This window comes from Anabrus simplex, chromosome 1 (genome assembly GCF_040414725.1).
Source record: "Anabrus simplex isolate iqAnaSimp1 chromosome 1, ASM4041472v1, whole genome shotgun sequence".
In the NCBI taxonomy this organism is placed as follows: Eukaryota; Metazoa; Arthropoda; class Insecta; order Orthoptera; family Tettigoniidae; genus Anabrus; species Anabrus simplex.
The window spans coordinates 1,416,506,977-1,416,533,265 of NC_090265.1; positions in this window are offsets into that span (position 1 = coordinate 1,416,506,977).

Sequence of the window (26,289 nt, forward strand, 5' to 3'; positions counted from 1 at the left end):
GAAGATAATTCGTAATAAGGAGGGGCAGACGACTGCGTTGTTTGGCCGGTAAAATAAAAATCATCGACATCATCTATAGTTTTATCAAACGTATTCATTATAGAATGTCATGCCTTTCAGCATTCAGTCTGCAAGCCTCCTTGAATTAACTGATCTTCTCCACAATCTCCTATTTGCATTTAGTTCTATGGCCTCGTTTACTTTCATCCTTATTAAATCATTACACGCTTAACGTACCCTTTCGAAGAAGAGTCCAAACTACACTGGTGCTTTTACGATTGAGCTTCCTGAATTTATCGTCACCCCTTGGTCGCCCTCCGTTCCTCTTGCGCTCCACGGCTGACTCCAGCAAAAGGAAGACTGTAAGTAATATAATTATTTTGTGTAAGGCCCTCAAATTTCCCTACATTTTAAGGGACACTAGGAATTCGGAATTTTGTCCTGGACAATTTTTAACATTCCGGAAGCCAGCGAGATGGAGTTGTTCTGAAAAAACACAAACATTATCGATATTAACTGAGGTAGAACCCGCTATTGTGGAATAACTGACTATACTAATTAAACAGGAACAAATAGCTGATTTTGGAGGTAGATTGTCAATTCACAAACACCAGAGCACTTTGATCGATGCTCCATGGCTCCATGGCTAAATGGTTAGCGTGCTGGCCTTTCGTTACAGATTTCCCGGGTTCGATTCCTGGTAGGGTCTTGAATTGCAGGCTAACCATCATTGGTTAATTTCTCTAGCACGGGAGATAGTTGTATGTGTTATCGTCATCATCATTTAATCCTTATCATGACGCGCAAGTCGCCCCTGGGAGTCAAATCAAAAGACCTACACCTGGCGAGGCTAACATGTTTTCGGACTCTCCCGGCACTAAAAGCCACACACTACGTCCTTTTCTGATCAATGAGTGTTTGAAAGATCCAAACTCGGAAAGACGCTCAACTTACCTGAACAAAATAATTCTACAGAAATGTCCATGCCGTCTGATCAGTAGACAGAGGAAATTTTGGCTCTGAAAGATAATGTTTAGGTGCCTAAATTAGGCGTTTAACTCCTATATGTAGACACTAAAATGAATAATATGCAGATATACACTCATGTTCATAAAAAAAAAAAAAAAAAAAAAAAACAGTCACCTTGAAAGACCAGAGACGTGAAGTTCATATTCACAGGACATGTTCATTAGTATGTTGTGCAGAAACGATTAACATTTCAGTCAACTAGGTTCAGCATGTGTCCTGTTGCCTAGTAGGCACTGGGTCCTCAATGGGCACTCATAACTTGTTCCATGCGTGATGGCATCGACACGAATAAGGCGTGAATGGCGTCCTGAGGTATAGCCATCCATGCTGCATTCACCTAGTTACACAGTTCATCTTTGGTGCTTGGCATTGTGTCACAGCGCCGCACCCGTCGTTTCACCATATCCCACACAGTTTCGATTGGCGACAAGTCCGGCGGTCGGGCGGGACAAGGCAACAGCCAGGAATCCTGTGACAACAATAAGGCACGTCTTCGTGCAGCAACATGTGGTCGCGCACTGACCTGCTGAAATATGGCGTCTGGGGTGTCGTGCATGGCTACGGGTCGCAGGATGTCATTCACGTACGTCAAGCTGGTCACAGTGCCCTAGATACGCACCAAGTGTGATTTCTGGTTGTATCCAATAGCATTCCATACCGTAAGGCCTTGTATGTATGTATGTATGTATGTATGTATGTATGTATGTATGTATGTATGTATGTATGTATGTATGTCTTGTGCGAATGCAGTCAATGTGATGCCCCTCCCCTTGTCTACGGCGAACCAAAATGCGGCAATCAGAACCTGGCTTCGTGCGAAAAAACTATCTGCTGCCGTTCCTGTCCCCCGGGACGTCGTTCCATTGGCTACACCATTGTAGTCTGCCATGTTTATGCACATTAGTCAAAGGTAGGTGGAGAAGTGGACGACGCGCCGGTAACTCAGACCGTAATAAACGGTGACGAACTGTCATTCCTGATAGTGTACGATGTGTTACACTGTTCCACTGTTGCGCCAGAGCCGATGAGGACACAGATATGTCCTGCAATGCCATTCGGATGAGGTGTCGATCTTCTCCGGGTGTGGTAGGAGTAGTGAGACCAGACCAATCTTGTCGTGTTTTACGGCCTTCTGTGAATCATTCTCTACACACCCGTTTCACTGTCGACACACTTCGTTCCACACGAGCAGCAATTTCTCGGATGGATGCATCACGTTCCCTCATGCTAATACTCTTTCAAATTCATTCATTTGACTGTACGGTTTTCGCATACGTCTGCGAAGCATTATGCACATCTGTAAAAGTCATACGGATCCATTACCGTTGGTTTATAGCGACAACAAGAGCACATTTTATCAGCAGGTGGTGGTGCGCCGAGATATCGATGTGGACCTTGAACTGAGGGCCGACATGGTCCAAATGCTAAATATTTCTTCAGAACATACTAATGCACATGTCCTGTGAGTATAAACTTCCTATCTCTAGTCTTTGAAGGTGTTCTGGTTTTTACGGACATGAGTGTATACAGTATATAACTGATCAGGTATCAAGAAAACATTAAAACTGTGCCGTAATTTACCTTAATTGAATGTGCAGTATCGGTATTATAAAGACCGAATACATTTCCCAATCGGCACATATAGCTCACAATTAATGACTGAGGTTAAACATCATGTGCATAGTTTGCTTCACAGTAAATAATAAGCACTTTCTTTGAATTTTCCATGGAAAACGTATGACGTTTGTCACTAAGTATTAATTTGTATGCTGAGAAAGAGCGTTCAACGTCGACTGAAGACAATATTTTAAGCTTTGGATAAGATGAACTAGGACTTCACTTTCACCTTCATCGTCATTCTTTCCCGTTAAAATGTTAGCGGCATCGAACAAACTCTTCAAACCGATGTTTTTCTGAAGAGCTAAATCCAACTTCTTATTCCCTTTTTCAGCTGCAGCTCCAGGTGCTTCATATAGTTTCTTCTCTGCTTTGTTCAGTAGCTCGATTTGTTCATAAGGAGGTTTCCCATGACTTTCAAGAAGAGTAATAGTATTTGGAATGAATGTGAAAATGAACGCTGATGTAAACCAAGTCATTTTGAATACCAAAGTCATTCATAACTTTCTTAGCGTTGGTTACACAAAGTGAATAATCCTCAAAAGTTGACACAATATCTTTAACTGCTCGGAAATGCTCACTGCAGTAGTCTAATGCTCTCAGCCATGTTCCTTATCGAATAACCACTGGTTCTGGTGGAAGAGGAACATCTGTAGTTTGCATCTAAAATCCTTTACTCTTAATGGACTTTTTCGAAAACTTTCTTCACAGACGAGATTATTTTATTCACCTTTGTAAACTCGAGTCTGATCTGCTCCGCTACTCGATTCAGACCATGGGTCAAACAGGTGACATGGACAAGAGAAGGGAGAACGCCTTAAGTGTACGCGTGGCGGGTGCCGTATACGAAGCAGTGTCTGTCACAGCTATTGAAACTTTGTGTTCATGGGGATTTATAACTCTGAGTCCTCTGTTCACAAAATGAGCCACTGTATTTTGATTGGTATAACTCAACTGTTTCCTGTAAATCAGATAAGCTCTGGACGGTATATCTTGATTAAGCTTTCCAACAACTAAGCTGGGAACTTACCACCCAAGTTTGTCCTTTTTTCCACGAACCGAGAATCATAATAATATGAATTTCCAATGTCCATCTTTATCCTAGATATAGCATCCTCATACGCATCTTGCAAATATGTTTTCCGAAGGGTCGACTCGGAAGGAACTGATTGGTGGCAGTAGGCCTACTTTACCAAGATATCTGATAAATGGGAGTTTTGCAAAGTTTTAAACGGGATTTTCGCTGCTACAATGGCATGACACAAATCAGCACCAAATGGGTTGTTTCCTGGATGTAGTCTCGGATGTCTGCATCAAGAGTGTCTGCTTCAGTTCATATTTCCGTTCTGCATTTGCTTTGTGTTGAACACCTTGCGCGTGTGGTATACAATGACACTTTTTTCATTGAGCACCTGGAAAAGCAAATATTTAAATATTTATGTCATTATTTGTTAAATTTTATTTGGTTACAGAATTGTTCTTGAGCACGACTAGTTTTGTCATTAAATGATCGTATGGAAGTTGGGAAAAAATATGTTTTGCTCCTTCTTTGTTGCAAATTTGGCAAAAATGCATCATACCATCTGTCGAGTAATCGGGGAATTCAAGGAGACTGTCGAATGAATGATAATTTAGATGATTTTATTTTCGGCTTTGCGTTTTCTTCAGATGAGCACGTCGAGCTCTAAAGACCAACAGTACACACGTACCAGACATGCAGCTGTTGTTCTGGTGAGAGATGAAATTCCAAGATTTGACAAGGTTATATTTATAATGGTAAATATACTGGGACTTTCTCATTGTGTCACTAATTGCTGGGCTTGCCAAAGCTGGGACGGAGGATGGGGTTGCTATCTATCCTTGCAGTGTTTAACGATACAGGTTCATAGGAATCACCTTTAAGGTACAGGATCTTTAAAAATAACGGTACAGTAGAGCATTATTTTGAATACTAAGGTGTAAAATATCAAAATTACAACGGAAATTCAAATCTAAGAAAGGAAAAACTAGTCAAAGTGGAAAATCGGCACTAAAATAGACTTGGAATAGAAAATACGCGCTAACGTTAAAATAGGCATCCTTAGGCATTATAAACTGCTTTATATAGACGTAAACGTTCATGAAACATGTCATTTCAAAGGTGATGCGTGTGTATGTTAAGGAAGAAATTGGCATTTGCCAAAAATCCGCCGTCTTTTGATCACAATGAGCAGAACAAACGAGCAACTCGGAAACTCGTGTGCTCACCGCCCTTACTCACATGTATACTGTTGTCACATGCACTGACTCTCGGCACATCTTTATCGTGCAGACATTTTCACGTATTCCGTCAGAGCACAAGCGAGCGGTGGCAGCTAATGCGGAAATTGATGGACCTTGACTCTTCTAGCTGTCTACTGCTTCTTTGCATAGAGTGTATAACATACGGTACGGCTTTCAATTCCAAATAAAGCATGGCATGTCCTTTCAGACTTTGAAATTCCTATAACAACTATGAACAATTAATGGATATCTAAAATAATGACCAGTTTAAAGGCAACATACCTCATAAATGCATATCAATGCAGGGTGCTCCCAAACATTGGAAGTAATGAAGTGGCGTTTGTACATCCGAAAACAACAAAGAATGTTCTTATGAACGTATGCGGTCGTCCGTTTACGTAGCACAGAAATGCAAGGACATTGTTCAGATATCATCAAAACAATTACAGCCTTATTTGAGGAATGTTAACTAATATACTGTATACAGTGCACTATCAGTAGTCGTTGGTAAAATGTACATCCCTCACATCAATACGTATATTGCTGCAACTGCTCCACAGAATGGCTCAGTTGAACAATGGTTTGTGTGGAGCCATCAGGAGTTTAGATTCATTTGAAATTTACACAGACTTAACAAAACAGCTTTTATGTTCCCTTAATTTCATTAAATTACGAATACCGTACAATAGCAGGCTACACATAGTCCATTGTGAGGAACGATATAAATCTCGAGTAAAGAAGTCAGAGCTAAACTCGGGGTGCAGCCAGGGGCATGGTTCAAAATGATGCTTAAGTTAATTTTCTCCTCATGTTAAACACCTAGGTGAACTGTACCTTTAAAATTCAATGTTTTGAAGAATATCCAGTTCACATACTTTTAACATTCTTAGATCAGGGATAATAATCCATTAATCGTACCGTAGGGGATTTTGTACTCGACGTGAAATTTTCGGTTTTTCTGTGCTTAACTGAATGATCGCCGTAGTTATAATTAGTTGAGAGTGTCCTTGGTTCGATTCCCAGTCTAGTCGGGGATTTTAGCCTCGTCTGATTTGTCTTGAGGACAGGAGGACACACAACACACCAAAATATTAATCACTAGAGAAACACCCTATAGTGAACCCATTCTTCCACGCAAGGTTGACGTCAGGAAGGGCATCAAGTCATAAAACAAGGCCAATTCCACTTGTGAGCCATAATTCACATGCACTACTCAGTTGTTGAGGGATTGCAGGCTAAAACGTTTTACTTGGTATCTCAGATTCTTAGGCAGGTAAGTGAATTAGAAGAACTAACCAGGTGGACAAAACAGTGAACTATTACCGGGTGGTGTAAATAAAACTGGACAGGAATATATTTACAGTAGGACAGACGCGGGATTGACCCGGGGTTGACCCTTGTTAACGAACATCACTGAAGATGCTGGAAATTGCCTCATCTGAAGAAACTAAAAACTGAGAATTCAAAAGTCCTGACTCCAGTTCACTCAGAAACCATCGGCAGAACTCAAAACGCGAAGCTTTAACGCATACACTACAGTACATATGTAAGAATGCAGGTTCTCTTTGATAAATTTCGACACGACGATCAGTTAATTCCCACTTACACATATAAACGGCATTGATATTTCGTCGGACTTCGTTCCAGTCTTTCCTTCACTCGAGCAATGTTTTCTGGTATTCGAACTCTTTTCGGGCAATTACGGTATTCTCTGGAAAGCCCGTTTCACGCCATTCTGCCAGTAGGTTTTGCCCTGCAGACTTTGGTGGAGGTTTTTCCAAAACACATCCAGTCTTAAATGCTTGCGCAAACAGTTCCACACAGGTTTTCCACGAATCGTGTTTCGCATAACACTCAACAATGAACACGCGCTGTTTTATCGTGAGCACCGTTTTGTGTTGCATTCAACTGGTCACTAAACACGTCTGCTCCTCTCACACACTTGGACGTAATGAGTCAGTGACGTACTCGGGAGATGCTAAGGCCCAGGCATGTGACAGCAACCAATTGGTGCATCGAAATCATGGTTTCCAGCATTTTCTATGATGGACCAAGTTAATTAATTAGGTTCTGTTAACCGGTCCAGTGTAATTTTACCCACCCTGTATATTATTATTGTATATGCAACTAAAAGAATCACAAGAACGTGAAAAGTGACGGTGTTCATCTTTTCTGAAAAGGGAAGTTCTTTGTGATAATCATACCGTTATACCAATCAGGAAAAAAATAAAAGGGTCTTATTTTTGAAGAACGAAATTATTGGCGAAGGAAAGAGAAGGGTCATGAAAATAGAAGTTTCTCTTGATCTCTAAAATGTGGTATCACCATATTAGAAAGGCCATATTGACGAGGTAAGGGTAAGTAGCCGAACACATTGTTTTTTACTATTGGCTTAACATCGCACCGACACAGATACTGGAGGTTTTACGGCAACGATGATGTAGGAAAGGACTAGAAGTGGGAAGGAAGAGGCTGTGGCCTTAATGAAGGGACAGTCCCGGCATTTGCTTGATGTAAAAATGGGAAACCACGGAAGAACATCTTCAGGGCTGCCGACAGTGCGGCTCGAACAAACTCTCTCCCGAATGCAAGCTCAGTTCTGCGCGCCAGACACAAATAATACCAATAATAATGTTATTGGCTCTTAATTATTATCGTATCACAAATATAATTTACACAGTTCAATTATGCAATAAACTACATAACAAACTATAACACGAATAAGAAACAAAGCACTTCACACCAATCTCGACCAGAATCTAACAACATCAAGTACATTTCGTGCTTCCTGAAAAAGTTCATCTCAGTGCAGGAAGATGGACTCAACACTCGAGCATATGCTGTTCTTCACCACAGTCACATCGACACAGCCCCATATTGCTAGGTTGAATTCGGATCAGCCCACTACTGTCCTCAGTCTGTTCAAGGACTTCCAGACAGACCAGTCTTCATGAAATCCAGGTCCTGGGATGATTGGCAGCTTGGCTTTTCAAAGCTGTACTCTCGCAGTGTCAGCTGATCCAGTTAGTTCCTCCTGACTTCAGTCTCTAGGCTCGAGGTGAATGGCCATGCAGGGGATGAGTACTTCGTTGCTCCACTCTAGTCCTCTCCTTGTCTGGACTTATTTTTCTTCGAATACATGTAGCAATCCCTACAAGACAATAGAGTTGGTCAACTGGAGTAGACTTTATACAAGCAGTCAGTAAACTGCGTGTTTCGTTGAGGGCAAAATCCATCTGGCCGGCATGGGATGATGAATACCAAACAAGACGTGCATAGGCCTATTCTCCGCGAAATAACAAAGTGCCATTGCAGATGTAAGGAGGGTTTGCGGGTGACTACCGCACTGTGAACCAGCTAAATTAGGAAGTAGGTTTTCCTTGCCGTCACTTTTAGTTTGCATTTCATGCAGCGCTACGTGAATGTGAGAGTTCTGACAAAGGTTACGCCCGTATATTTTGGAGTGTCACAATTCTCTAATTTGATACCAGACCACATTAATTGTAGTTCGCGATGAGCTTCCTTGTACTTCAGGTGGAAAGCACACATCTGAGTGATTGTAGAGTTAGGCTTTAACTGGTTTTCATTGTAATAGCTTGACAGGCATTAATGGACATTAGATAGATTTGTTTCAACTGTTTCAAAATCTACGCTCCGGGTGACCCGGGCAATGCCATCAGCATACATGAAGCTTCTGGTGTTAAAATTTCTGGCTGATCATTCGTGCAAATATTGTAAAGTAACGGAGCCAATACACTTCCGTGGGGCAGACCATTCTTCTGTATCCTCCAACGGCAACGCTGTCCTTGGAAGTCGACGAAAAATCTTCGGTTCTGGAGAAAAGTAGCGTTGAGTCTAGTTAAACCACTATCTTTTTTTTTTTGCTAGGGGCTTTACGTCGCACCGACACAGATAGGTCTTATGGCGACGATGGGATAGGAAAGGCCTAGGAGTTGGAAGGAAGCGGCCGTGGCCTTAATTAAGGTACAGCCCCAGCATTTGCCTGGTGTGAAAATGGGAAACCACGGAAAACCATCTTCAGGGCTGCCGATAGTGGGATTCGAACCTACTATCTCCCGAATGCAAGCTCACAGCCGCGCGCCTCTACGCGCACGGCCAACTCGCCCGGTTAAACCATTATCGTTCGTCAGATTGTAGACCTTGTCTAGAAGTATTTGATGGATGACAGTATCATAATGATGCTGAAAAATCCACAATGACTCAACCTGTGATCTTACGGGTTTCATATCAATCTTTTATAAACTGTGTTAGGTTCAGTAATTGTCCGACATAGCTCTTGCCAGGACGAAACCCACAATTTTGTGATATTAGTAATGCGTCAATGGCAGGCAAAATACGATTTAAAATCAATCTTTCGAACAATTTGTATAAGTGACACAGAAGCGCTAGGTCTGATACCTTTTGGATTAATGTCCTCTTTTCCAGGTTTCAGTAAGGCAATTGATCTACACCTACGCTATATCTGGTATCTGGTATTTGCTCATACAATTGTTGAGAAGCTGCAGAACCCATTCTTTGTTTTTAAGCCCAAAGTTCCTATTTTGTTCGGACCGGATATCATCTATGCCCGCTGTCTTGCCATTCCTGTTGTACATTCTTTAATAACCTTGTCCAATTTCAGCATACTGAAAGGGATAGTGAAGTTCCCTATTCCTGTTAGTTTCTCCCTGTTCTGCACAATTATTGACTTTGCGTCCCAGTAACTACCTTTTTGGTTTTCGGAGACGCCGAGGAGCAGGAATTTTATCCCACAGGAGTTCTTTTAAGTGCCTGTAAATCTACCGACACGAGACTGACGTATTCGAGCACGTTCAAATACCACCGAATTGAGACAGGATTAAACATGCCAAGTTGGAGTCAGAAGGCTAGTGCCTCAACCGTCTGCGCCACTCAACCCGGCAAAAATGAGAAGAAAAAAAGTATAATTCAGCTAAGTGTCCTATGGTACCTACTACACACAGTCAAATTTAGAGGCTCTGGACATCTGCTCCCATTGTCATTGATCATCACCAGGTCCCGAATTTTTTGTAATATCAAGGTACGAAATGTGTAGATGAAAATGTAGTTAATATCAGTGTAACATATAATTAAATATATAATATTCACAAAATATGTAATTAGATATATGATTGTATTAATGCACTAAATGTAAAAAATTGTTTGCATATTCCATTTGTTATCTCTTGTGTTTATGATATGCATAAACACATTAATCGTGTTAATAATTGTTTTAAATACCTGCATATTTTATGGCAGTCATTCTTCTTGCTTTACGTTATTTATACAGTCTAATTCATAACGTTGACAGTATTAAAGAATGGAATTAGGGTCATAATCAAAACACAAAAAAATCTAAATAATAAAAAAATAATGTCACGCACCCTAAGTCCCGGTGTATGTTACACAATGTGCTGTTGTAGCTAATTTTCTATTGCCCTCAATCCCCGATAATGAAACAACTAATTGTTATTAAATAAAGTTAATATATAATCTGTCTCTAATCCCTATTAAATAGCACAAATAGTACGGTAACTTCTTTATCGTGATGAGCAGTGCGTCACCAAGTAGAGTACTTCTCCATGTTTTCCACTGCGATGTTTTGGCACTGATTTGATAAAATTACCTTGTAGGGTTGGAAGGACCGTTCAAAATCGCAGGAAGTCGCCGGTGCATGTTTCTGTTCGCCGCTCATGACCTTGCTAACAGATAGAAAGCTTGATTAACCTAGATATCGTTTCAAGACTGCGTGGTGTTTGTTAGAACCTCTGACCAATAATAGGCACCTAGATATCCCAAATTACGAGAAAGAATTAGTGCTGTTGTATGCAGTTAAGGAATTCGGGCATGCTGTATTTCACAGACAAAGGGCTAGAAGTCCCTATATTAAAGGAATCTAACGCCAAATTTTGGAACTGAAATATATTTTATGAGTGATAAATTATTTTACTATAGTTACTATAGTCTGAAAATAGCGGCCCCTGTGCATCAATGGTACAGTAGAGTGTCGGCCTTCATATTCCAAGAAAGCGGATTCAAACCCGGCAGAAGTAGTCGGATTTTTGAAGGGTGGTAAAAAGTAAATTCGACACACCATGTCGTATATTCCCAGTATGTAAAAGATCTCTGGTGACATATTTAGTGCTTACCCGACAAAATTAATTAAATATCAGCCATAAACTTCCAAGCGGGTTTCGGTTCACTCTGTCTGCCATCTAGTAGGCCTAGATTAAAACGGAACGTCGAAATTTACGAGCAGACAGCCAGATGGCGTCAAATGAAAATGTCTGCGCACCGTACCTGAGGACATACAATTATTATTATTATTATTATTATTATTATTATTATTATTATTATTATTATTATTATTATTATTATTAATTTTAGTCTGAAAATTAAATGGTGGTGACAAAAATTGTAATATTTTGAATAATTACCTCGATACGTACAAAATGTTAGATTCTTCATATAATGTGTAAACATATGTAATATTTTTAAGAATATGTAAAAAATAATGTAAAATGAAACACAGGTTTAACCATGTCAAATCAAAATTCGTCGACAGTTTTAATTTAAGTTGTCTGTATATAAAGGAATTGAATACGTAATTACATAAGAATCCGGGCCCTAGTGATCCAACACACGCCTGATTGTTAGAATTTTGAATATCATGAGTTAATTAACTTGCTATAAATCATAGAATTTCGAATATTATGAGTTAATTAACTTGCTATACATCGTAAAATGTTGAAAATTGTATGTTAATTAATTTGCAATAAATCGTAGAATTTTGAACATTATGTGTTAATAGTACTATATATCGTACCGTCGCACTGTATTCGGAAGTAAGATATATTATTGTCATTATTCGTATTATAATTATACTATTTAATTTGTATATTTATTCATAATATTTTAAGCTGGAAGGTCTTCATAAGTGATATGAGTAATTAGTTTTGTACAAGCGGATGGGAAAGCAGCGCTATTACAACTCGGTAAGTTTGCGTGAGTCACGTAGAACAGCCCAGAGTCCGAAGATGCGGCCTGGTTATTATTGTCTTGGGACCCGGAAGAGGCTCAGTGCGTGGCCTTCGTATGGCAAAAGGTCTTCCACTCGTAATTGGATGAGCAGGACCATTCTTGACGTATCATGAGAGAGTAGGGGGAAGATGAGGTGTGTACAGTCATGCGAGAAAACGGGGGACGGGACAGGGACGAGTTTGGCAGTCACAGGGGTAAAACGAACGTCCGTCCCGCTGAGTCACTCTCCTCGCCCGGCTATTTGTACTCCCTAAGTATTAGTCAGGCAACTGTACTTATTACTACAAACAGGAAGGAGCAACGTTTGATTGTGTGTGTGCACTTGTAAAAGCACACAAGAGCATAGACACGAGGCACTTTCCAGTGCCAATCCTCTCGTTTCAGGCATTTATTTCAGGTGGAAGCAAGAACGAAGGAGTCTGGATTAAACTTCCTAGAGGACTTCGACTTTGAGTTTGTTGCAGAGGGGTTAATTCAGAGGCTTAAGGACGAGTGACATATCCTGGAACCCTCGCTCCCGGCGCTATTGCTGTACTTCCGACGGGGCAACGGGAGACACTACGACCTCCTCGCCATCACGGGAGTTCTCCTCAAACTACAGAGGCAAGAAGGAGGAGCTTATCAGATCGACCTAGAGGAGGACGTCCTGACCTTGGCGCTAATCATACGCCCCGGGGTGTCTGAGGACATCGACTTCTACGAGAGGTGACTTTCTCAACACTTCCAGGTTACCAGGATACCAGGAATGAGAGAACACCCAAACAACATTGCATCCAGGAGGTGGCCACCCAGGCGTTATAGTAGATCACTACGGCCAGTACGCAGACAGCTAGGAGGCTGGAGCATAAGCAGCTGGGCACGGAACCGTGCTTCTTGGCACCAACGGAGCAGAGGACCTAGGAGGCGCTTCAGAGCGCCGCGACGGCGCAACCCAGGTCGAACTGCTGCACTCCACAAAGTACACGCAGACCGACAAGGCCGCCAAACAGGAACGTCCACCACCTGCCAGAGTCACTAAGGGAAGGCCCACCACATAGGCGCAGACCAGGAAAGCGGATGCCTCCCGGTGTTCAGAGGCTGCTACTCAGGCACGGCCTGCTAGTGTCTCATTCACGATGCAGATATCGTTGCGCACCCCACAGGAGAGTGAAAGCACACAGATGTCAGCACCGATCGACGCTGCCGCAGCCGCCAACCAGGAGGAGGGGGAAACCGTCAATGCAGCGGGTCCACCCGCCACACCGCGATCACCAGGCCGGAGGAAATCCACACAAAATGTCAGGTTTTACATGTAGGCACCTTTCTATTTCCACTTATGTGGTTTTGTCCTGACGTTTATTACCCGATTACACCGCTATTAATTCCCATCACCACATCTGGCCTAGTAAAATGCTGAGCATGAGGACAAACAAATTATCTTGTAGTATCACAAACACAGTCCTCCCTGCAATCTTTTCTTCTTAGATCTAATAGCATGTCGGAGGCAATGCAGATTAGTGACGATTGCCACGCGGGGGGAGTGGGCTTCGGGGGACCCTCGAAAAAATTTCGGAGAGGACTTGACTTAAAGCAGCGGAAGAGGAGATGTAACGTTTGTGGAGCGTTCTTGCCTTGAAACTTTGGTGGAACGTGATGTGTGGTACTGACCTACAAATTGTGGAGTGCTTAGGCACTAGGTATTATAACCTTACACATGTGGGCGGTTACATGAAGGGCTGGTGAGGAAATAACATTGACAGCTTAAGGGGTCTATAAGGTATCGGTTTCCGAGCCTCATGATACATGTCTGGCCGTGACATCCCAGGGAAGTGTGGTAGCAGTTCCTCACCAGGGGTGATATCGCTGTCAGACTGATTTAGGATAGAGTTAGTATAGATTTAATGTAGTTACGTAGTTAGTTTAGTTATATGTAGAGGTGGCGTGTCGCATGTGAAGCTGGCTATCCATCTATGTGCAAGTTGCTACATAGTAGATTTAGAGATAGTTAAGTAGTAAGTAGTTAGTGCTTAGCTAATAAATAGTATGTAAAGGTTTATTTTTCAATTGCATATTTGGAAGACTAGAACTTGGCGAAAGTCTGTTATGTTGAGTAAATCAATACTACACTAGGTATTATATCACTTGTGGCGGCTTGGTGTCTTATATGTTGGTGAGAGCTATGGGGGTATTTTATATCAGATTTTCCATCATTTATGTGCTGGAACAACAAGAGTGTGTTGCTCAAGTGAAAGTATCTTTAAACCAAGAATCTGTGAACACAGAATTGTAAAGGTATAGTATCGATGTGATATAACAAGTGCCATTAATGAGGATATGCAAGTTGTGTTGATAGACAGAGGCAGTGGAAGGTGTTTCTCTACATATATATGCTTTGTAATTAATATTCGTGGGGCGGACTACAAATGGTAGCTTCGTTCTCGCTTATCGTTTCCCACTGTTGTTGTTGTTGTTGTTGATTTTGTTGTTGTTGGATAATTGTGGAAATGTGGAGTCTTCCACCAGTATTTTCTGAATGTATTTAATGTATGTTTTGATGTGTTGATGAGGTGCTCATGTACGGATATAAATCAGAATATAGTTATTTATTTTAGAATCAGTGGAGTTATTGATGAACCTAGGTGCAGTTTATACCTACAGTCGCTTTTAGAAGGTTAGGTAAGGCCTGAAGCAGATGTACCAGTATGCAACTTTATATACACGCCCTGTGAGAAAGAAATATCATGCTCTATTAAAATATGAGGGAGCCGATGTGGTGAACTCTGGTGCCCATGCTGTGGATATTTCGATTAATTATTTTATTAATTTTTGTGATTACAATGATTTCAGTTATTTATCCATTCATATATAATAAAGTAATATTTCCCCAACCATAGATCGTACAATTTTGAACATTATGAGTTAATTAACTTGCTATGAATCGTAGAATTTTGAACACTATGGGTTAACTTACTACAAATCGCAGAATTTTGGTCATCGTGAGTTAACTAACTTGCCATAAATCGTAGAATTTTGGACGTAATGAGTTAATTAACTTGCTATAAATCGTAGAGTTTTGGACGTTATGAGTTAATTAACTTTCTGTAAATCGTAGAATTTTGAACGTTATGAGTAAATTAACTTTCTGTAAATCGTAGAATTTTGAACGTTATGAGTAAATTAACTTCCTATAAATCGTAGTATTTTGAGTAGAATTTTGGATGTTATAAGTTAATTAACTTGCTACAAATCGTAGAATTTTTAACATTGTGAGTTTACTAATTTACTATAAATCGTAGGATTTTGGTCATCATGAGTTAATTGACTTGCTAAAAATCGAAGAAACATGCCTGTCATTTTTAAGGCAGGCACACCGTTAAATGTTAAACACCGCATTTTTAAATTTATTTTATCTTTATGCGGTGAAAGGAAATTTTCATCTCCACTACTTCAAACTACACGTTTTTAGAATGTCATGTGGGTCACATTATACGTCCCACTTATATGCCATAGGCCTATTTCTCGTCCTAATTTCCTCGAAGTTTAATTTGTACTCGTAATTTTCAGCGCTAATAAACAACTGTTGAAGAAATTGGCATGACATTTTAATTATGCATGCGATTTATATGAGCAATATATTTAAATCTCAGTTCATTAATAATAATGAGAACTGCACAGGTTACATATTTTAATGTTATAGGTAACAATCATCAAAATGTCATTTTCCGAAGTAATATTTTCTAGATTATATTGTATGTTTTTAATATATAAGACGAAGAAAATAAGGATGCATACATTCAATTAGTTGGAGTAACTTAGTGCAAAGACATTGACTTATGGAAAGTATTGCTTTGTTATATTTTTAACAAGCAATTACTAAGAGTATTAGGTAATATAATAACGAATTATATTCGTTTCACGTCCCCTTTACTAATTTCAAGTTTTTAGTGCGCCAGATGTCGATGTGCCAGAATTTCGCCACACAGGAGTTTCGTTACGTGCCAATAAATCTCTTGACACGAGGCTGACGTATTTGAGCAACTTCAGATACCATGGACTACACCGGAATAGAACACGCTATCTCGGGCTCAAAAATTCAGCGCTTTATCATATGAGCCTCTTGGCCCAGAAATATTTTAAAACATTCGAACACATTATTTCATGATATGTAATGAATGTATGTTAAGCGTACGAGATTTTGTTCTTTATAGCATTCTTGTAATTATTGAACTACCTGATTGTTACTAAACTGAATATTTACCTTTTCCCATGAAAATCATAAATGCTATCGATCTGAGCGAGGATCGAACTAACTTGTCCTCGTACTCACGATGCTGGAGCTTCACGAAAACCTATCACGCGTTCGCTTTATTAGACACAAATTGCACATGGAGGCCACAGGTACTATCCCGGCCAGACCATTGATTTTAATTCTTGGTTGAGGGCTGGTGTGACGTTCACTAGCCATGCCGGTCCGACAGGGGAGAATCTTTTGCAAGAGATAGCCAATGTCAATCAGTCAATTAAACAATTAAGGATGTCGTTAGGCTGACCACGCACCGTCCAACGCGAGCAGACCATAGTCCAAGGATAAACGGCAGCACTTTACTTGGAGCAGCTCTATGAATTAGAAACGGATCGTATGTTTCATTATGAAGTAACAAGTTCCTTTGAGTTCCCTTGTTCCGTTATCTGATTTAATTAGAACTAAGTGTACTGTACATAACGAACTGGCCATCCAGTATCTAATCAGCCGACACGACACGCAGCACGCTAGTGCGGAGGGCATGAAGGACTCCAGTGTGCGACAGCAAGCAAACTGTTGTCCTGACGTCGAGATGATGTAGTGGGCAACGATCATGCATTATTTATGAATTTCGATATTTGAAGCAACACGAATACAAATCCAAGAACTGCCAATACTTAGCAGACCTCATCTATCAAACTTGTTAAATGTATTGCGTTTCTAATGTTTACTCCCAAGATTTATGACGCACCTAACTGGACTGAATATGACATATTTTCCCGTCTATTTTATTTGTAGTCATTCCTTTATCTTTTAAATCACCATCGAACGAAGTAGCTCAGAACATTGTGGCTTTGTTGTTGCTGTTGTTGGATACAACTGTTGCTACTGTTGCTTCAGTTGCTTCAATTATGAAGTTTAAGGCATCATTATAAAGGACCAAGGGTAATAAATAAAGCCGGGATTTTTATGCAGTAACAGGTTAGGTTGTAAACTAATTTGGTTGGTAGGAAGTGTCGGCCACCCGCTCTTCCATAATGTAGTAGGAGTAACATACATTATAGGGGTTCTGATGGGCCGTACCCCTAATGCTTATGCAAACCCCATAGCGCAATCGTTGTGAAGGTAGACTATGCATGCTACTCACATCAGTAAGTTTGCATTCTAACCTATTAATGCATCAAAATCCGGGCTCTAGCAATAAGTATCCCTTTGAGAGTCGGTATTATTATGGTATCTGTACCCGTGAGTGTTGTTATATTTAATTCGGACTCCGACTGGGAAGAGATCAGCTGCGTGTAATAGGTGTAGCATGTTCACCTTTTACATGGAGACCACGGGTACTATTCCGGCCAGTCAACTGATTTCAATTCCTGGTTGAGGGCTGGTGTGACGTTCACTAGCCACGTCGGTACAACTGGGGAGAATTCTGTTGCAAAAGAAAGCCTATGTAAATCAGCCAATTAAAGAATTAAGGATATCGTTACGCTGACGAGGTACCGTCCAACGCGAGCAGACCATATGATGGCAATAGTCAGTTTCGTAAGCAGAGAAGGAAAACTGGACTTACGTAGCGCGGGGTTGAGACTAAGAAGATGGAATAACCACGGCATTCGTTTGAATTTTAAGAGGAGGTAAAGGGAAAATTATTTCTACGATGACTGCCAAGAAAAAATTAATTTAATTTATACACTCAGCCAGGTTCAAGACTGTTAATAATAAATGGTCAGAAACTATCCAACTGCTGATTGTTGTGAAATTGTTACTACTGCTACTATTACTACTATTTTATGTGGATATTGTAGCCTAGATGCAGCCCCCTGTGTACGGTGTATAACATCTGCCGCATTATTGTAATGGAGTAATATTTTATATATGAATCCAATAGAAATACAGCCTTCGAGCCATTGACATAAAAAAATAGAAGTTAAAGGTCCATACACAAGTTGCCAATTGAACTAAGTTTCCTTGGATTGAAATCTAGCCACTTAAGACTTAAAGGAAACATTTCCTGTTCTCCGTGACTCAGGCGGAAGCGCGCCGGCCTGTCACCGCTGTATGCCGTGCTTCAAATCCCGGTTAATCCATGTGAGATTTGTGCTGGACAAAGCGGAAGCGGGACAGGTTTTTCTCCGGGTACTCCTGTTTTCCCTGTCACCTTTAATTCCAGCAGCACTATCCATTAACATTTCATTTCATCTGCCTGTCATTTAACATTGCCCCAGAGGAGTGCGACAGGCTTTGGCAGTCGGCACATATCCTATCCTCACCGCTAGATCGGGGCTTCATTCATTCCATTCCTGAACCGGTCAAATGACTGGAAACAGGTTGTGGATTTTCATTTTCACACCCCAGATAATGAAATGACACTCAAAAGACAAGAAGCACATCATTTTTTCTTATGCTCCATGCAAAATGTAACCTGCTTGTAACGAAAGGTTTCGGAGTACCACAAGAATATAAAGCACTATGTATGATTTTATGACACTTTTGTATTGAGTAGGGGAGCCTCTCCCAGTACCGGCCGCCACGTATTTTTCAGAAACGCAGCTAGATGGCAGATGTTCACTGTGTCTGCTACTTAGATACAATGACAAAGGGATGCCCTTCAGAATCCATCGCGCCTGTGTTCATTTGCTTGAGAGCTGTTGTGATGAGAACTTGTCATTGTGTTTTCAGTCTGTACTTGCTAAACTTTCAGTGTTTGTGTACTAATCTCTGGTGAATTGATCTCTATTTATTCATATTCATTTTATTTGTAGTTAGATAAGGTATAGATAGTAATCATAACAGCATTATTGGTAGACTTGTGATGAAATTAAAAAAATATATATGTTGCCGTGTATATTGCCCAGTACCGGCCACGTGTCATTTACCCAGTACCGGCCATAAAATTAATTTATCATATGATTACAATATAGTATTTTCTTGCTTTCCAGAACTATTTTATCGATAATGGAAGGCATATCTAAAGCGAAATGATTACCGGAAAACATGAAAGAGGCAATTCAGATGGTTATGGACGGAAAATTAAGCGTCAGGGAAGCTTCAACGCAGTATTCTGTTCAAAGAAACACATTGGGAGGTAGAGTAAGAGTAATAAGAACTGGTGGCGAAGTGACTCCACAGATGGGAAGAAGAATTGATGCTCAAAAAGAAGATCTTACTGCAGAAGCTACTTCTTCTTCCAGAGTTGAAATGCCTTCTACATCACAAGAATTTCTGAAGATTGTAGAAGAAATATCCCCACAATCAGATTTGACAGAAAGAAAAATTACCATAAGAAAGGGGAGAAGTGGAAAGAGTGAAATTCTAACATCCACTTCGTATAAGAAAATGTTGGAAGGAAAAGACCAGAGATTGAAAGAAAAACGGGAGAAAGCTGATGAAAGAAAGAAAATCAGAGATACAAAAGTGTTTTCAAGAGTAAAAACAAAACAAACAAAAAACAGTAGAGCTGCGAAGAGACTTAACTTCGAGTCCAAGAGCAGAATGGCACAGGGCGATCAGGCGATCGAGAAACAGAATGCATCATTTGCCTGGAAACAACGGACGAAACTTGGGTTCAGTGTGTTTTTTGTCCGGGTTGGGCACATCATCAATGTGCAGATCAAGAGAAAATTAACTTTTACAAATGTGATCATTGCATTTAGAACATTTTTTGTGTATTCCACTGAAATTTTTAAATATCGTGTTTGAACTTTTCACACTTTGATATGCAGGATTATTTATTTATTTATCGTGTAAAAATTTGACTTTTACAAATGTGACCATTGCATTTAGAAAATTTGTTTGTGTGCTCCACTGAAGTTTTTTTAATATCTTGATTGGACTTTTCTATCTTTGATATGTAGGATTATTTATCGTGAAAAATTTGCTTTATGTATTTGTATTGTTAATTAAAGTTTTGTAATGTCTCACTCAAGTTTAAATGTGTATTTGTAAAGTGTCACTTCCTCATTTTTAAATAATAAGAGAAAGTGTCTGGCTGGCCGGTACTGGGAAACATTTTTTGTAGTGTGAGGTTTTGTAATGGACATGCACACTCATTTTCTCATGTCTACTCAAGGCAATTGTAACAATACTGTATCAGGCCTCTTTTAACTTGATCAGATTTATTGCTGACCATTCTATTTTTAAACAATGAAGGAAAATTATTAGGTGGCCGGTACTGGGAGAGGCTCCCCTATGTGTGAACTAGTAAATCATAATGGTTTTAATAACAAAATGTCCGCACATTGTTAAATTATATTGCAGATTAATTAGTGAGTCACTTTCACCAAACCACAACTTTGCAACACCAAAAATCCGAATTAAACGTACTTCCTTTTTTGCAATTGGCTTTACGTCGCACCAACACAGACAGGTTGTATGGCAATGATGGGATAGGAAAGGACTAGCAGTGGGAAGGAGGCGGTCGTGGACTTAGTTAAGGAACAGCCTGGTGTGGAAATGAGAAACCAAGTAAAACGATCTTCAGGGCTGCTGACCGTGACTTTCGAACCCACTATCTCTCGGATGCAAACTTACAGCTCTGGTCAACGTACCTTTCCAAATGACATTCGGCAATGCAAATGAAGCAAGACATCAACTAATGAAATAACAATGTTTGGAGAACCATAGATGAATTACAACTAGTAAACATTTCATTCAGGTATTTTCCATACTTTCTGAGAAAACAGAAGAAATATTTCAAAATTTTCTTATTCGAAAAAATGTTTGAAGTTTCAATATATAAATGCGCTATACAATTCATTCAATTTTGTTACCTGTATGCACCGTAGTCAGAGTTCTCTCTTTCTCATCCATAAGTGCAATTATCCCTTTTGTCCAATGAAAAGATACCTTACTAACATTACATGCTAACTCTATTACTATATGACGCCATTTCATCACTACCATTCCAATATATGTCACCATTTCAGCTCCCATTTAATGTATTCCTGCTGTGTTAACACCATATAGTTCATTCATTCAATCGCCTTCCTTCACATGTCCTAGAACGTAACTTCTCCTCCCTATGAACCCAATTGTTCGGGACTTCAAAGCAAAAATCTCCTTTTATGTTGAGAAGATTTTGTAAGTCTTCTACCTCTAAAGTGATTTCCTATGAACAATAATGAGTTTACCTGTTAAAACCAATACGCTATTAATTTCCGTTTCCCGTTCCTTTCTAAGATAATTACACCATATAAATAATTCCCTGTCGCTTTATCGTGTAAGGCTTCAACCTCAGTGCAGGCGGCGAGCGGAGCGTTGCCGCTATTGAAAAGTTGAAGAGCGGGGAGGAGAAAGCGTCTGAGTGGACATCTAGTGCGAATCAGTAAGTGGCACGTGGTGATTAGATAACGGCAGTTTCAGTTTCCTCGTTTGTCTCTGATTTTAGAATTTTGAAAATCAAAACTGAAGAATTCGACGTAGGACTAGGAGAGAATTTCGTAATCATCCAGTAAAAATTTAAATAACGTGAAATGCATGGGGAATTTCATCATTTATATGGAGAAGTGAATCGATTTCTTGATAAGATTTTTCAAATATACTTGTACTGTATGTCCATTCAAACTTTTGACTTCTTTCTATAACTTAAGGCGCGACTAGAGAAGCAAGTCACCAGCTTCCAGAGACCCATGAAAGTCAGATGTAATGCCGAACATAAATTTTCATCTCGGCAGTATATTACAAAGGATAATAATATTAATTAAACTATAATATTATGCATTAATGACAATATTGCTTATGTCCATAACCGTGTTTGATTTTAAACTGAATTTATCTGGTAGGCCTATATTTTAAATCGTTCAAATTTCTTTCCAGGCTTCCCTTGTCACTATTAGGCTTTCGAAGTTCTCTCTGTCGTTCCATAGGAAAGTTAGGGTTTGAACTTCAGAAATTAGCACTTTCATCTATTATCTTGTTAATTCACTAACAGTCATTGCGAGCGGCGCAGCTGAAATCTCAAACTGGAGGGAGCGGCTAGCGACGGGTAGCGTTGTCCTTGGACCAACTTCCTCTCCAATATGACGCGCGGCTGAGACTGTGATCACATGCATTTGCTAACGCAAGTTTGAGTTTCATTTATGCCGCCACGCAACGCAACGCTCCGCTCGCCGCTTGTATTGTGCCCGAAGCCTAATATTTCATATACATATACTAATGGAGAAGAGCAATAAATAGTACAAAGTATAATATTCGGATATTAATGTACCTCCTCGTTGTGTACAGAGACGATTAACAGCTTACATTCCTAAGGCTCGTGAAGCTGTGACTTTGTATTCAGGAGATGACAGTGTTCGATTTCCAGTGTGGGCAACAGTGAGGAAGATTGAATGTTATTTCTTCACGAGGAAACTACGAGGACGGTGCCTTCGTTAAGTTCATGTCCACCGCCTTCCGCCTCCCCAATCACAGATGTTACCATCCTAGTATGAGCGAAAACCCGTGCATTATTATTGTTTGGAAATGAGAGGAACAGCTTCCCTGGGATACTTAACACCCGTTTTGAATGTTGGCTTGCTGAACAGCCAGATGGCCTGCGGGTGTGCAATTGCTACGTTGTCAGCGAACAACAGGAATCTTGATCCTCGTGACCTGGTCCGCTACCCCTCACAACGATGAACTCTCCAATCAGTACCACGAGGCGGAGCGAATCACATTCTGATCCTCAGAAGGGAACTACCGTATTAGACATTTTAGGTCGAAACCAACCTGGAAATTCCAGTGGCAGGAGTAACGTCCCAAAAGAATGCTATACAAGTTATTTTTAATTTGGCTAATTTTTAAATGATAGGTGCTGAAATCGAAGTCAGAATCCAGCTACGCCAACTCAGTATGCTGTGCAGATGGACATCCCTCCTTCAAGAGTAGTGGGGCACGGAGTTCGAATGCACTGCGCAGGAAGACCCGCAGCGGTATACAGTAGAATAATCTAGGACGCTACAGTTCCAATCATCGACGAAGTACGACGAGAAATTACTAACGTTACCAGAATCTTGAAAACACGTTTTTCTTCTTTTCTTGCAACATGCACAATGTATAATAATGTAAGTGTCACATTGTTCTTCACACTGTTTTTCCATTCTTTCTTGCAATATTTCAAAGGCGCTACGACGTAGGGAGTTTGGTTTGTTATATATATGCCTGCAGATCCGGAATTTATCACGTTCAGGAACCCTGGAGACGAAAACTGATAAAAAGTGGTAATATCGGGATACTGTCTGTGCAGGAAACGTCTTCATGGGTTATCTCATATCAAGATGAGAGGAGGCAACGAACAGATTTTCACTGACGGAATAAAGGTTTTCGAATGATTGAATTTTTCCATAGTAACAGGAGGAATCTAGAACAACTTTTAAATCTTGCCTGGAAGAATATTTTGGAGAAAGCCGTATCACTGTTTGTAGTCTATGAATGGATACATTACAATGAAAACGATACAACTGTCTTGGCGAAATGGGAAAGAGGCTTCTGTAAACTACTTTTTCAACTCTCTCTCTCTCTCTCTCTCTCTCTCTTCCTCATGTTTCTTGATTTTGTGGAAGTAGCTTTTTTTTTTTTGCTATTTGCTTTACGTCGCACCGACACAGATATGTCTTACGGCGACGATGGGATAAGAAAGGTCTAGGAATTGGAAGGAAGCGGCCGTGGCCTTCATTAAGGTACAGCCCCGGCATTTGGCTGGTGTGAAAATGGGAAACCACGGAAAACCATCTTCAGTGCTGCCGACAGTGCGGCTCGAACCCACTATCTCCCGATTACTGGATACTGGCCGCACTTAAGCGACTGCAGCTATCGATCTCGGTGTGGAAGTAGAATAATGTTGACATGATATGGGCTTTTGGGCTTATGCCTTGTCAAGATTGAAATTCTTTACGTTTCGCAGAGGACTGTGCTCTGCGTCATCAGAAGAAAATCTCGACTCTCTACGAGAATGAGCTCATTGCTCAAGAATCCCTTCTCGTGGACAGTAGACATTTCCTTCACCTTATTTTCTTGACACGGCATAAGCCCAAAAGAATATTTCATTTCTATAAGTACAGGCATGAAAGCATCAATGGAAACATTAGAATAATGTTATCAGCTGTGAATAGTATTATAGAAACTTTTGGACTAAGCATTCATTTCGGTTCTTAAAGCATAATGAATAATTTGGGAGATATAATTCATTTCATATCATTAATTCCTATGATAAGCTTGACATGCACCTAGTCGTAAAAACTTGTTACGAAGATTCATCCGACTTCACACCCAACACCAAACAAAAACGGGTCAAGGGTTGGATATACAGATCCTTCCAAGCTGACTGCAGGCACTATAGTGCATGAAAGTTTCAACACACTTAGTGCGTAAGTGTGCTTTTCCCCCGGTAAGACAACAGTGCGTTTTGATACATTTCGCACTCAAATCCCGTTTTGTCTGTGCTGTAAATGCAGAAGGGTGTGTAATGGATAAATTGGTTCCTGCATGGTTGAAGAAGTTCGTCTGCAGTCTTATCGTGTTGGGCACTCAGGAGCATGGAAGTGGGATACGAATATCGTAATTTCCCTTCTCTTGATTTTAATATGTTTCTTGAATAGACTTATACAAGCACTGGATACAGAGAATTCAAATTCTCTGTATTTACTTATGTGGAATTTCCAAGACTGACTGTCTACTTCACTCATACTTGGATTTTGCTCCTCTTACTATTTGAAAGCGGGAGTTGAGTACTTCGTGTATTAATTTTGTAACTGATTGAGCGCCATGAAATGAACTTGTTTCTTCTACGATTGAAGTAGTCGCTTTGATGACACCACACGAAAATTCGTTTGTCGTCAACTTCATTCTGACAAAAATCCGCAACTTTCCGCTTGTATTCATTACTGATGTTCGCATTTATATTTTTACCGGACTCACAACATAACTAGAACTAGAGGATTTTCAGGATATCACTTGTATCACTGGATTCGGGGAATTCAATCTCTAACCTGGAACTCATAATCGAACCCTCAACATCCTCTGTGGAGTCAGAATTGCCTTCAATGAACTCATTTTCTATTCTTCCTCTAGTATCTCGGGAACTTTCTCTTCAATTCATTCAACTCTTATAAAATTGATTTAATCAGTTCTATCATACATTGGTACATTTATTTCCTTTTCTTGTTTGTATTTCCGGCAGAAGGAAAGTATTTCTCACAGAAATAACTGAACAAGATATTAACAGGATATTAACAGTGGGACACATTGCGACTGTCCTGTCTACTTGTGAAGTACACTCACAATCTGTGCTGTGATGAGTTTCTAGCAGTAGACAGAATGTGAACAAACGCGTGATCTTTTCGTCAACATAGTCCACTCAAGTCCTTCCTTTCCGCATGATGTTTCTAATATCCACTTTTCACAACCCCACATGACCTTCAGGTAAGCAGTCAGGTGCGTCGATTCCAGTCAGAGAGTTGAAATGTTCCTTTCCTGTACGAGCAATGGGTGGTTTGGCACTACATTTCGGGGTATTGCCCTCTAAAGTGCCAGCTACACTTTTTGATATGTCCTTCTTTTTGTACATGGCTTCAGCCAGTGTGATAGATCCGTTGTCAGTCCAAAACTAAAATTCCTACATCGAAACAGAGGCTTTTATGTAAGAGGCTGGTACACTAAAATGATACCACTGGGATGGCTAACATAATAGTTTGTTAAAGAATAATTAATGTTATTTTCTTTACGTCCCACTAACTACTTTTACGATCTTCGGAGACGCCGAGGTGCCGGAATTTAATCCCGCAGGTGTTCTTTTACGTGTCAGTAAATCTACCGACACGAGGCTGTCGTATTTGAGCACCTTCAAATACCACCGGACTGAGCCAGGATCGAACCTGCCAAGTTGGGGTTAGAAGGCCAGCGCCTTAACCGTCTGAGCTACTCAGCCCGGCGTTTGTTAAAGAAAAAGAAGTATGAATTGTTCATTCATTTATTTTACCATACCTAATTTTTGTGCTGATAGACAATTTTAGTATCCTACACCGCCTGCCATTGTACTTTCTATTCATTACGGGTAACCTGAAGCATGGCTTAATTACAACCCTCCGGACCACTTAGATGTGAGTGCCCGGCGCGGCGAGACAAAA